This window comes from Pteropus alecto, unplaced genomic scaffold (genome assembly GCF_000325575.1).
Source record: "Pteropus alecto unplaced genomic scaffold, ASM32557v1 scaffold288, whole genome shotgun sequence".
In the NCBI taxonomy this organism is placed as follows: domain Eukaryota; kingdom Metazoa; phylum Chordata; class Mammalia; order Chiroptera; family Pteropodidae; genus Pteropus; species Pteropus alecto.
Window position 1 is genome coordinate 4,363,947 of NW_006442124.1, and position 14,825 is coordinate 4,378,771.

At 36.2% G+C, this 14,825-nt stretch overlaps 1 pseudogene; it reads left to right on the forward strand.

The window, feature by feature from the left end:
• The first annotated feature begins 14,171 nt into the window (after nt 1–14,171).
• On the forward strand, nt 14,172–14,289 carry LOC112470113 (annotated as a pseudogene).
• The last annotated feature ends 536 nt before the right edge of the window (nt 14,290–14,825 follow it).

The window sequence follows — 14,825 nt, forward strand, 5'->3', positions numbered from 1 at the left end:
GCGCCTCCCTTTGTTTGTTAGTAAACACACTCCTTTGAAGTTCAAGGGGGCTCCCCACGAAGGTGCGCGAAGGTAGTGGTGGGACTCGGTTCCCTATTCATTGATCCTCTTCGGGACACAGGAAGCTGTTCAGGTGCGGAGGTTTAGTTGGGTGAATTACCACATAGTTCCTACCAGTCTCAGAAGGACAAGAAGGTATCTGCCCGTCCCCCTACCCTGTCCCTCCACTCGCCTCATTCCAGGTCTCTAGAGGGGCTCCCATTTTGGAGACATAAACCCTCACTAAATTTACTATTTTAAAATTCGTATTTAAGTTCATTTAACTAATTGATCCATTTTAAAGAAAACAATTAACTGGATAACTAATTCATTAGCTATTTGAGTGCCAATTACAGTGCTAGGGACTCTGGGTTCAACAGAAGGTATGTGAATGAGTTCAGAACCAGCATCCCCAAGATGTGCCACTGTGGTACATGAATTATGTCAACTGAAGGCTGTTGATACCCCACAAGTTCAAGAGAAATGTTTTCCTCTCCCATAAAGAATTTATGAGAGTCCTTGCCCATAATAAGCATTATCACCAGAAATCAGTTTTTATGACCTATCTACAAGGCAGGGCAAACATCTATTTACTGAACATCTGCTCTTCTTATCCTCCTACAGTGACCATCCTCCCCTCTGAAGCTCCAAGGTACCTTACCTTATTCTTAGCTCAGAATGCCATATATGCCTCATTTTTCCTTTCTGGCTCTGAACCGTTCATATGGGTGGGGTTCCATATATATGTATGTAATTAAATGTGGTCATTTTGTCTCATTAATCTGTCTCATGCAGATTTTTTAGACCAGCTGAAAGAACTTTGAAGGGTAGAGGAAAGTTTCTTCCTTTCCCGTATATGCAATAATATCACTTTCCTACCCTCAAGAAGCTTGCATGAGTTTAAAACATCAGAGGGGTTCAGCTAAAACCTACTGGGAAAAAAAAGCATTGCACTCAGTCATAGTGTGGAGTAGAAATACTTACTCAATATTTCCCCAATTACGGTAACTGCTTCTGACACCTGGAATTCTGCACAACTGCATGGAGGGACAATGTGTTATATGTCGTTTTTGTTTTTGTTTTTGTTTTGAAAACTATATTCCATAAATGTGAACTATGTTCTGTGTAGCTGAAAGTTTTTTTTTTTTTTTTAAAAAGTGACATGATAGAATCCCATGCTAGTGGAGGTGAGGGAAGGAAATTATGCAGAAAAATCCACCCACCCCTTTATCAGCTGAGGAGCCCTGAGCAGTCTGAGTACTCAATGGACGTTGGTTTTCTCCTGAATAATGCAGGCTTATTGTAAGAAATAGAGATCTTGTGTTAAAAGTGTCTCCCCTAGTGCCTGGAATGTGATACTTAATAAATTGTAATTAATAGATAATAGTAGCCAGTGTTAAAACACTCTGTGTGAAATAGAAGCATAATTTTAGAAACTTCTTATAGTGTATTTATTTGCATTTTATATACTTTCTGTTCCTTTATCTTAAATGCTGCAAAAGTTGATGTCTTGACTATTTCAAAGAAATTTTCAGGAGAAATTAGAATGGGCAAATAACAATTAACTTTATGCTTGTAAAAAAAAATTAGCGCCCGAAGGCAAATATGCAAATCATCGCTCTAAAATTTTAAGTGGGTTGAGTTTATTATTTATGGTTGGGGTAATAAAGTGGGGCTAAACTAACTTAATCTATTGCTTCCTAGAGAAATAAGAGAACAAGTTGATATGCATAAAGCTATTAATTGATGATTGTTTCTCTCAAAGTGTGTGGTAAATAAAATAATTGACATCCCTTAGTTTAATTGTTTAGAGGCACTCCAAATAGGAGCAAATTATTTAATTTTTTTATTAGTCTACAGATTCGTGAAACCTTCTCCGGACACTTCTGGCAGGTTCCTTAAACAAAACAAAACAAAACAAAACAAAACAATAAACTTATTCCTACGAATAGGGGACATTAAAACATGCTTGCTGTTATCCATTTGCTCATAATAGCCTGAATTTCCTTTTCTGTTTTTAAACTCAGGGTTCATCCCCTGTACTTTCTCATATGAACTATTGATGGATGGGCTGTGTTTTACAAGGGAACATTCCATCCATTTTCAGGAATTTCTCATAAGTGGTCAAATCAAGAAGCTCAGTGAGTCTTCCAGCTGAGAAGTATTTGAGTTGAGTAGAGAATAAAGAGTAAACATATTCCAACGGTACCGTTGCTGAATCTGGGCTATTTGTTTCCTTTAACTATGGTTTATAAAAAATATTTCTCTCCTATTTATTATGCCATTCAACTCTCATAATAAACCCATAGAATTTTTACAGATGGGGAAACCGAGGCCAACAGAAATAATTAGGACCATTTTCTCTAAGCATAATGTCTTTGGGTTCTATTTCCCTGAGATTGTCTTGCCACAGATGAAATTAGTACTTCATGAAGGACATCACTTGTCAATGTGTTTTTTATACTTAATCAGTGAAACAAATTTGTATGTGGTTATTGTAAGAAATAAATTTTGCATACTCACGTTTTTGGAACCCATTATAGTGCTAAGATCAGGAAGACATGTTTTTCCTAGCTAACTCATAGATTTTTTTTTTTTAATTAACTTATTTAGTTTTTAGAAATGTTGGTAAGGAAACAGACCACTACTAAGAAGCAATAACCTCAGCTATGTGAATGTGTATAGAGACCAGAATCTGAGGCCAGAACCTCCCCTATCCCCATTATTTCTTTCAATATTTTCAGGCGGAGAGAAAAATAAAATTGTTTTTAGCATCAGATATAAGAAAGATGCCTTTTTAGCATCAGACATAGAAAAGAACACACTGAGATGCAATGGGCTGCCCTCCGGCTTGCTGAGATCCATAGTCTGCCCTGGTCAGGGAAACATAGACACCTCAAGGTGGGGTCAGGGGGGTCACAGCCTGACCAGTTGGCAACCAGCACCTTCTAGACATAGCAGGATAAAAACATGTCTGGGTGTGAAAGAAATTTTCTTCCCTAATCTCTTCCTTATAGCACATAATCTAATGTTAAAAGGATAGAACTGAAGTCTAGGATATCTGAGATTTAGTTCTGACCTTGTTGCCTTGGTGAAGTTTTATATGGAATAAATCCATTTTATAGTTACCTCCAAGAATCTGAGCTCACGTCACAAGATTATAAACATTCACAATACAAAACTTAACTTTTATTACTTGGTTAAAGTGGTGTCTGCCAGTTTCTCCACAATGAAGTTACTATTCCTTCTTTTATAATTAAAAAGTAATTCTGTGGAGATACTTTGAAGCCACGTAATATTCTGTTTCTCCCTAAATCTTTACTCACCAGTTGTAGTCTCCAATCATGATTCTTGCCTGTAATGATGGTGATTTTCTAGTTCCTTTATTCTTTGACACTTAGTGGTTGGCACTTTGCCGTTAGAGCTTTTCTTTCCCCCCATTTATTGATTTCACAACAAGGTTTTGATGCAAGTGTTTCTGTCACCACTTTTCTAAAGAAGAGGTAACTGTAGGGTCACAGAGAGAGAAAGCGAATTGTTCTGGAACACACATCTGGTAATTGTAAATAACTTGGTCAAGATAATAAGTCGGAATCTATTTCCTCAACTGTAAAATGAGAGTAATAATCCATGTCGTAGGGCTATTCAGAGGATTAAATGGGATAGTTACTTTAAAGTGCCTATTGCAATTAAACATACAAATAATGACGTTTCAGTCAATAATGGACTGTATATGTGATGGTAGTCTCATAGATTATAATGGAGCTGAAAAACTCCTATTGCCTGTGCTGTAGCCTTCCTAATGTTGTAGTACAACGCATTACTCACCTATTTATGACAATGCTGGTATAAACTTTTCTACTGCACCGTAATAGTACTTGATAATGACCATAAATGACCATGTTACTGGTCTATGTATTTACTATGCTATACTTTTTATTGTTGTTTTAGAGTGTACTCTTTCTATACAAACAATTATTTTTTGCTATAAAACAGTATACTATATTAATTACACTGCCAGCAGCCTCATACATCTCATGTTTACCATGTCTTTTGATTGTATCATTTTCTCTTGTGCTTGATTTGCTCTTATGTTGTTTTGTACATTAACATGATGTATAAGCTTGCAGCCTAAGAGCAATCAATAGGCTGTACCAAATGGCCTAGGTGTGTAGTAGGCTACATCATCTAGGTTTGTGTAAGTGCATTCTATGATAGTCACATAATGACAAAATCACTTAAGGATGCATTTCTCAAAAGTTACCCCATCGTTAAGCAGCACATGACTATAGTAATTGCTCAATAAATAATAGCTGTTATATAAAAGGATGGAAGTATGTCCATTTTGTAGGTAAGAAAATCTGGTCATAAATGGTGTAAGAGCTGCATATAACTGTTTGTTTGTCATTGAGGAGCATTCTGACCTCGAATTCCTTCCTTCAGCAGCTATTTGTTGAGTGTAACTATCTGCCAGATTCAGTTCCAGGATCTGAAGATATAGAAGTCAATGGCAAAATAGGTCCTTGCTCTTACTATCTTCTACTTTTTTTCCAGATGATACTGAATATACAAACCAACAACAGCCAGACCATATATAACAATAAAACTCTGATCTACAATCTGCAGCAACCAGACCAGGAAGCCAGACCACGGTCTCTATACAATAATAGGCCCCAAACAGTCGGGGCTTAATAACTGCTAGCTTCTCAAAATTTTGCCCCCGCTCTAACTTAAGACCATACATAGCCAAATATGGTCCCCTAACCAATCATATGAGATGTCCCATTTCTAGTTAGCCTATGATTATGGGAAGAATTATGTCCCCCTAAAATTCATATGTTGAAGCCCTAACACCCTGTACCACAGAATATGACTGTATTCAGAGTTAGGACTTTTCAAGGGGTGATTAAGTTAAAATTTAGTCATCAGAGTGGGCTCTAACCCAATATGACCAATGTCCTTATAAGAAGAAGAGATTAGGACACACAGAGACAGAAGGAATGCTCTCTCATGGAGAAAAGACACAGCCAAAAGACAGTCATCTGTAAGCCAGGAAGAGAGACTTCAGAAGGAAGCAACTCTGCCAACACCTTCATCTTAGATTTCTGCCTCCAGAACTGTGAGAAATAAATTTCTATTGTTTAAACCACCCACTGAGGTACTTTGTTACAGCAGCCCTAGCAAGTGAATACACCTACCTACAGCTTCCCCTTGCCAACGGTCTCTGATCAGGAGGACATACCTGAGCTTTCCCTTTTTCCCACCATAAAGCTTTCTCATTCCCCTGCCTACCTCTGAGTCTCTGCCAAATGCAAGTGATGGTGGCTGATTTCCTAGCTATAGCCAGCTCTGAATACATAGACTTTGCTCATTCTCATTTGGGTAGTCTGTGTTCATCTCCACATAGGGAGAGCAAGACTGGTCAGAAAGTTGCCAGAGGATACCTAATTCCACTCCTGACCCTTGGAAGAATTTGGACATGGATTGAAGACTAGTTAAGACATTTCCTTTTTAAACATAGTTCTACAAGAACAAACAGCCCATATGTGATGTTGCTTTGATTATTGTTTCAAAGACCTGTCTCTAACAAGCTAATGATATAATTAATTAAAACTGCTGAGTAATTTTCCCATTGATTAGCCCTGCAATTTGTTATACATGTCTCAGAAAACCCTACTCATTTTGAGGTGAAGTAGCCTGTACCAGCACACAATTACAACAGTTGAAAACACTATTCCATTTCAAAAGTCTAAATCCTATAGCAATTTAACTTTTTTTCAGTCAGTGATAGAAATGGTAGAAAATAGCTTTAGTAATATAAATGAATGGATAATGGCACAAACTTAAGAGACATCAGAAACATGAATACAAAGTGAAAACTTTGGACCAAATTTTAAAAAATCTCACACGGTAATTTTTTAAAAGAAGAATTAAGTCATGTGATATTTCTCTTGTTCGGCTCAAGTTATTCTCCTCAACAAATATATATAGATCTAGGTCTCATCTCACGAAATTCAAAAATCAATACATGCTTCCAAGAGAATTCTTACATGATTGGAATTGCTTATAGTTATATATGAAATAGCACAACATAGATAGCCATAAAGTTCTTAATTCAAAAGCTAGAAAAAAATCACCAAAGTAAACTGTATTATATTACATGCAAGAAATAATTTTAAAACTCTTGAGTGATCTGGCAAAGAGGAAATAATTATCTTGTGATATGTAAAAATATTAGAGGGACAGAATTGATAGCTTTTGCCTTTTAAGTTCAGCTATAACATAGTGGCAGCATTAATGAGATATGATGAATAATTTGTTCTCCTGGAAAGGTTAGAACTTTTTAAATTTTACTCTTTTTTTTTTCTAGTTTACGTGGGTTGTGAAAGATGCTTCTACCCATTGAGTCATCGAGAAATGATAAAGAAAATATATACACGTTCATGGTTTTAATTCTTTTGAGAATAATAATATCCACTTGAGGACATGCTTGAAGGAAGAGTTCAAAGACGTCAGCATGGGTGATCCTCATGAAGATGAGTGAATTCCACAGGCATCTTCCTGAATGAGAGAGCAGCAGACCTCTAAATGTGGCCCCTGGGCCTCCTCAAGGCCCTCTCAATAAGGGTTCCTGAAGTCAAAACTATTTCTATAATAATATTACATATTTTCTTCCTTTTTTATTCTCATTCTCTCATGAGTGGACAGTGCAGTTTTCTAGAGGCTATGTGACATGTGCTATTGCAACAGATTTATTGCAGAAGCAGCTATGAGAATTCACCTGTATTTCAAGATAGACATTAAAGCAATTTGCAAAAGGTGAAGCAATGTGATTCTTTCTAGATTATTTTTGTTTTGTTTTGGAAAATATAGTTACTTTTTCACAAAAATATGTGACTTATATTAACACACAATAGCTTATTATTATTTTTAAAAGACTCAAATATGTAAAACATTTCTGTTTCAATTTTAGTAAATATGCAACAGCTATGACCTACCTAAATAAAATATAGTATACAGGCATAGCTGTAACCCACAAAACTAAAAGCTCTTTGGGGTCCTCAGTAGTTTTGGAAAGAAGTGCCAGCAAGGAAAAGTTTGAGAATCACTACGGTAGAGGATTGGAACACATATGATCCTAAAAACACCCTAAAATGTGGTGAGGCTCAATGATGAGTTGACAATAGCCTGAGCTCCACTAGTCTGGCTTCTGCTTAAACTCCCTCAATAACCCAAGAGCTTTGCCATTGTCCCCAGGGCTTGTGTGACTTGGCTCTCTTGCCTTGTCCCTCTTCCTAAGACTACCACTTCTCCTCTCCTTTTGCTCAGGGGCCTTCACGCCTATTGGCCTTTGCTCTCTTTTTTTCTGCCTGGTGCCCGCCCTCTGCCTCCTCCAGCTCAATTCTTCTCACCTTGTACATTTCAGCTTAAATCTCAATTTCTCAGAGAAAAATGTATTGATAGCCTGGACTGTGTTGTCTTTTTAAAATATAACTTCATGGCACAGAGTGCTTTTCTCTTATGGGATATTGAGTGTTTTCTGTATTCCAGGACCTGTTCTAGGTTCTGGGAAAAGAAACCTAGCCTCTCATAGAATTACATTCAGTGCAGGAGTTGGGGAGGAGGAGGCGGGGGAAGAGACAGAAGATAAGCAAATAAACACATCGATTATATAGTAAGTCAGGTGATAATAAGAGCTACAGTGAAAGAAAAACACGGAAGGAAGATAGAGACTGCTGGAGAGTGGGGGTTGCTATTTTTAAAAAGCTGATTAGAGAAAACCCCATTGAGAAAGTAATGGGGCAAAATGCAATAGGAGCAGGCCAGGGATGGTAAAAGGGGAAACAGCAAAGAATCAGAGATTTTATTCACTTATTAAATATTATAAAGAAGTATATACTTTTAAAGTATAATGGTACACTTTCTGTGGCGTCTCTTTCCCCTGCTTAAATCAATAAAAACGAGAATGTCATCTGTTGTGTTCAGTGTTCTGTAAATATTTGTTGGTTGAATCCTGAATGAACATGCGAACTCTGTCTTCATTTTACCTCACATTCATTTTTCAGCCCGGCACAACTAGTTGCCCTCTTTCTTCTAAAATCTGGGCCCTTTCCCTCAATTCATCCTGTTCTGGAGGCTTTCCTCAGGAAGTCAGCTCAGCTTCTCCAGCAATCACCCTCAGGGTACCAGTAAGATGATGTCCCCCAGTGTGAGGCATCCACCGACTTCAGCCCCAGGCCAGCCCCAGGCCAGCCCCAGGCATGCTTCTGCCTGCCGATCACCTAGAACTCCTCAGACCTACAGGGAAATGCATCATACTTGCCTTAGCTCGGGTTGCCATAACGCAGGTCCCATCAACTAGCCTGCTTAAGCCACAGAAATGTATTTCTCATCATTCTGGAGGCTAAAAGTCTAAGGTCAGGGTGCTGGAAGATTTGGTTCCTGGTGAGGACTTACTTCCTGGCTTACAGACAGCGGGCTTCTTGCTGTGTCCTCACCTGGCGGAGAGAGGAAGCTTTGGTCTCTCCTCTTATAAGGACACTAATCCCTTCATGGGGCTCTACTCTCATTACCTCATTGAAACCTAATTATATCCAAAAGAGCCTACCTCCAAACATTATCACATAGGGAAATAAGGCTTTGACATATGGGTTTGAGGGTGACACAGACATTCAGTGCATAGCAATCATCGCCTCCACCCCCCAAAGCCTCTTTTATGTTTTTAATGGGCCCTGCTTGTTGTCCTGAGGGAAGATGGGAATAATTGTTACCTTTGTATGTTAATCTTAGAACTGTTGCCTGGGTAGGTTTACCAAGGGTCATACATCTGACTTAGTAAGGTTTGACTTGAAAACAAAATCTGAAAATAGCCTGGAATGTGCAGATTTAGGCCTCTCAAACTCTAAAAGCAGTAATATTTCAGGCCATCAGTACTGAAAGTAGTTTAGCATTGACAGAAAAATGAAACAGTGATGGATACCGGCAGCTGTGTTAAGGATTAACTGGTCTAGGGACTAAAATTTAGCTTTAATTTATTCTTCTCATCCAACACTAGTAAAAAAATTCTAAACTCAAATCTGAACATAGCTTGGTTAATGGCATCTACCTGTTTACACAAGCTGGGAAGCAGAAAGTGAAATAGGATACACGCCCCTCTTGATCCCTAATTGTTAATCAAATTATTTAACTCATATTTGCACTATCCATTTCTTTTGCTTTGGGTCCAATTCTTATCATCTCTCACCAAAAACATTGTACAGTCTGGTCTTTCTACTTCTAATTTCTGCCCGATTCAAGTCATCTTTTATGGCAATCATATTGGGTTCCTAAAATAAATACATATATATATGCAAATATTTATTTATATATATATATTTATTTATATATTTATATTTATTCGTATATATAATATATATTCATATATATAAGTTTATCTCTATGTGTACATATATCTACATATCATACAAACATATCTATATACAGATTTTTCAGTAGGCCTTCCCCTCTTTAAAACCTTCTTTGGCTGTAATACCTTAAGAATAAAAACTAAACACTATAAAATGCTGTTAAAGTCGTCATCTGCTGGTTCAAACTTCATTTTCCAGCCTTATTTTCTGCAAAAGTATGTATGTTTTTCCTTATTGGAAAAATTACCAAACAGTTTATTTTTTAAAAAAATATTCCGTTTCATAGTGCTCTTATTTCTTTAATTAGACCCATGGTTCTCACCTTGTGTGTGCAGAGATGCCCAAGATGCCACAGCAAACTCATTGAAATGATACAGGATATTTTAAATTTTCAAGAGAAATCAGTGCCTGCTGCTTGATACCTGCAGGATCATGTAGTTCGACAGTCTCAACATCAGATTGTGCCACGTCGTTATTGATGGTTTCGGATCTCTTCCAAACTGTGTTTCTGACAGCTGTTGTGATTAAAAGTAAGTATCATGTGAAAATCAGAGAGGAACCAGAAATGAAGGCAGCAGTGTTTGATGTGAATCCAAGTTTGAGAAACTATGCAGTGCTCACCAGGCACATAAGTACATAATTTGGGGTATTTAGCAACGAAGTAAAAGCATTTTTTTTAATCTTCCATTAATATGTATTATATCAAAAATCACCACAGTTGATTCTTGTTATTTGCAGTTGTTATGTTCTAGAATGTTCCCACTAACAGTGAATTAACAGATACTGAATCATTGTTCCGAGGAGAAATACCTGCAAGTTCCTGACCACAGCAGTTTTACCAGTTCACAACCTTATTTAATTAGTGTTTCTGTTTAAAGACATCTTAATATATACTGTTGACTCATTAACACTGAACTCAAAGCTGGTGGCATTATAACACGTGCCTGAAGGAAGCTTATCTAGCACGTGTCTTTTCTTCATAAGGCACCTCATAAGCTTCCTGTGCTTAGGAAACAGACAGCATTTCATCATCATGCTTCAGGGTGTTCTAAACAGTGAAATCACCAGCAAAAAGCATAAAAATATGAGAAATATGGCACTTAATAGATCACGGAAAGACTTGTTTACCATATAGGACTGAAACTAGAAAGTAGAGGGTCCTCTTGTTTGACCTCAACTGGAAAGAAACATGTTCATCTTGTGAAAATTTCAATACTCTGCATGTGTCGGCAAATGACCATGAAAGTGCCATAGGTATCAATTTTGGTGTTACAAATACATTTTAGCAAGTAGGAGAACTCCCAAAATAGAATTTGCAAATGATGAGGATCGGCTGAACTAAGCTGTTAGAATATATATATATACACACACACACACACACACACACACACACACACACACACACATATATATGTGTATGTAACTTTAAAAGTATATATGTATGTATGTATATATATACATATATACTTTTAAAGTTATTTGGATCCAACTAAGTAGTAAATAGAACTAAACTCTTAGGTATTTCTCTTAACCTAGAGGCCCTTGAAAAATTTCTAAGATACTGAGGACACTAAAAGATGAGGATGCTGAACTAAGCTGTTAGAATATATATATATACACACACACACACACACACACACACACACACACACACACACACATATATATGTGTATGTAACTTTAAAAGTATATATGTATGTATGTATATATATACATATATACTTTTAAAGTTATTTGGATCCAACTAAGTAGTAAATAGAACTAAACTCTTAGGTATTTCTCTTAACCTAGAGGCCCTTGAAAAATTTCTAAGATACTGAGGACACTAAACAAAAGTTTGAGAGCCTTTGATTTCTACTCTCCTTCTTTCCTCCCCAAATTATTGATACCTCCGTCTTCTTTCCTAACCCAGTTTAGCAGTCCCTTCTTATCTGATACCTTCTCTGTGTCTTCAGTTAACATTAGCCACTTCCTCTTTTGGCTCCTGCATCCTAAGTGGTAAGTGACCCTTTGATGCCACTTATCACAGTACAAAAGGATCCACCTCTATCGTGAGATCGGTTACTCTGAAACCCAGGAAGTATTTCATTCTTTGCTCACCATTTTTTGTCAGGCCACAATATCCTTGTTCTACCAGGAATAACAACAAAAATTTTGCCAGTTCTTTTTCTAGTTCTCCGTTGCTAGACACTCTAAATTATCTCACAGTCTTTTGCATTGTATTTCCAGGATCCCTAGATCTGGGGGAATGGAGGAAGGATTAAGATCTCATTTGTGTTCAAAAGTAAATCTTTCCTGTGCTTCAGTCTTTGCTGAGTATAGTACTATCTGCATCTCAAGCACTTGGTGACTGCCATGTGTACCAGGGCTGGCACCAGAATTTGAGGGCACTGCTTGCTGTGCTCCTGTGTACCAAAGCTGTACCATCACAGCATCCTAACCTGTCTTGTGGACTTTATCCATCTCCTCCCTAACTAGGCCTTTGTTATGGAAACAAGACAGAATTTTGGCATATCTCTGACTTTGGGGTAGGAAATTTCTCCATACTGTATTAAAAGAGGTTCATTCAAAGACATTTTTAAGAGAATAAAAGTGCATTCACAGTATGAGAGAAGAAACTTGCGATACTTACAAATCAGTAAGAAATAGCAACCACATCAAAAATAAGAAAATCAACAGATATTTTGTAAAAGAGGACATACAAACGAGCAATAAAGCTGAAAGGGTGTTTAACCTCTTCTGTAAAGAAATACAAATTAAATCTGTAATTATTATCTAAAACAGAACAGCTAAAGTTTAAAAAAAGACTGACAATACCAATAAGTTAACGATTTTAGTAGTATTATTACTTCTATTATCCCAAGTATTACTTCTATTATCTGGAAGCATTCCAAAATTCTTCAACCATACTAATATAATAATATTAGTATAAAATACTAATTACATGTACTCATATATACTAAACCTAATAATAATTATAAGTATCATAATAATGACATAAATAGTTTAGACACAAAGGAATACATGTTATTTGAGGACTGCTGCACCACTTTACATTCCCACCAGCAACGTATTAGTGATCCAGTTTCTCTATATTCTTGCCAACATTCTCGCCATTTTGGTAGGAATTTTGTTAAACTTGTGTATCAATTTGGAAGGAATTGACTTCTTTACTATATTCAGACTTTCGTGAACCTACGAATTTGGTATATCTCTCCATTTTTTTACATCTTCTTTTGATTTCTTTCAACAGTATTTTGTAGTTTTCAGTACAGGTTTTATTTTATTTCTAAGAATTTTATTTTTTAAATATCAGTTTCCATGTGTTCATTGCTAATATATAGAAATACAATAGATGTTTGGATGTTGATCTTGTCTATGCTAATGTATGTATTCAGTGGTATAAATTTCTCTCCTGCCACTGCTTTAGCTGCATGTCATGAATTTTGATATGTCGTACATTCATTTCCATTCAGTTCAATGTATTATTTATTTTTTCTAAAAATTTCCTCTTTGACTAATGGATTATTTAGAAGTGTGTTGTTTAGTTTCTAGGTTTCGATGATATCTCTATTATGTTTCTGTTACTGATTTCTAGTTTGATTCCATTGTGGTCAGAGAATGAGGTCTTTATGATTTTAATACTTTTAAATTTGTTGCAGTTGGTTTTATGGCCCAGAATATAATCTATCTTGGTGTATATTCCTTTGGGTTCTTGAAAATAATGTGGGGTTTTCTGGGGGGGTCTTTTTTTTTGCTATTGTTAGATGAAGTGTTCTATAAATGTCAATTAGATTTTGTTGGTTACTAGAGTAGTTGAGTTCTTCACAATCCCCACTTTCTGTTTAGCAATTTATCAATACCAGAGAGAGAAGGAGAAGTGTCGAAGTTGCTGACAATAATTGTGGATTTGTCTACTTCACCTTTCATTTAAGCTCACATATTTTGCAGCTTTTTTGCTTGGTTCACATACACATAGAATTGTTATGTCTTCTTTATGGGTTGACCCTTTTTATGATTATGTAATGTCCTTCTCTGTCTCTGATAATTTTCTTTGCTTTGAAAGTCACTTTTTCTGACACTGATATAGCCATCTCTGCTTTTGATTAATGTTTGCAGGGTATATATTCTTTCATCTTTTTCCTTTCAAACTATGTACGTCATTATATTTGAAGTGAGTTTCTTGTAGACGATGTATTCTTGGATCACATTTGAATCCACTTTGTCAACCTCTGACTTTTAAATGGTGTATTTAGGCTATTTGCATTTAATTTAATTATTGATATATTAAGGCTAAGTCTGCCATTTTATATTTTGTTTCTTTTTCACTCTTCTGTTTTTCATTTATGTTTCTCTTTTCTTAATTTTTGTGAACTACTAACATTTTTTAGAATTTTATTTCACTTGCGTACAGTGTTTTTGCTTTTATCTTATTTATAGTTTATTTAGTGGTTGCTTTAGAAAGTATATTGTAGGTACATATTAATCAAATTCTACTGCTATCAGTATTTTATCAGTTTGAGTGAAGTGTAGAAATCTTATGTCCTTTTACATTCATGTATTTCCTCATTTATAATTGTCTTTCCTTCCTGTATGTCCTGTATGTCCTTTATGTTCTTCCTGTATGTACTTCCTTTACATATATTGAATTCCACACTGGACATTGTTACAATTTTGGCTTCCATTAGCCCATATAATTTAAAAAAACATAAGAAAAGAAATGTTGTCTATAGCCATACCACCCTGAACAAGCCCGATCCCGTCTGATCTCGGAAGCTAAGCAAGGTCGGGCCCGGTTAGTATTGGATGGGAGACCACCTAGGAAGACCAGGTGCTTTAGGTGTAAAAAATAAAAAAATAAGAGATTGTAAGCTGACAAGGTCCTTGCAATCTGTGAGGTCAACCAAGGGCTGCCTTGCTTAAAAAAAAAGAAAGAAAAAAAGGAAAGAAAAGAAATGCAATTCTCATATTTTGCTCTTACATTTTCTTTTGTCTGTCCTGATGTTCCAAGATTGTTTTTTACAAATAATTTTCTTTCAATTTAGAGAATTTCTGTTAGCCATCTTTTTTCCCCGGGGTAGATCTGTTGGTGATAAATTCTCTTAATCTTCCTTCACCTGAGAATGTCTGAATTTCATCTACATTCCTGAAGTACAATTTAACTAGATATAAAACTATGGGTTCACAGTTATTTTCTTTAAGCCCTTGAAAAGTGTCTCACTTTTTTATACCCTCCATTGTTTCTGGACAGAAATTCTGTCATTTTGAAGTGTTTGTCCTCTGTTGGTAATGTGTCATTTTTCTCTGACCGCTTCTAAGACTTTCATTTGTTTTTAGTTTTCAAAAGTTTACCTATAATGTGTCTTAGCATGGATTCCT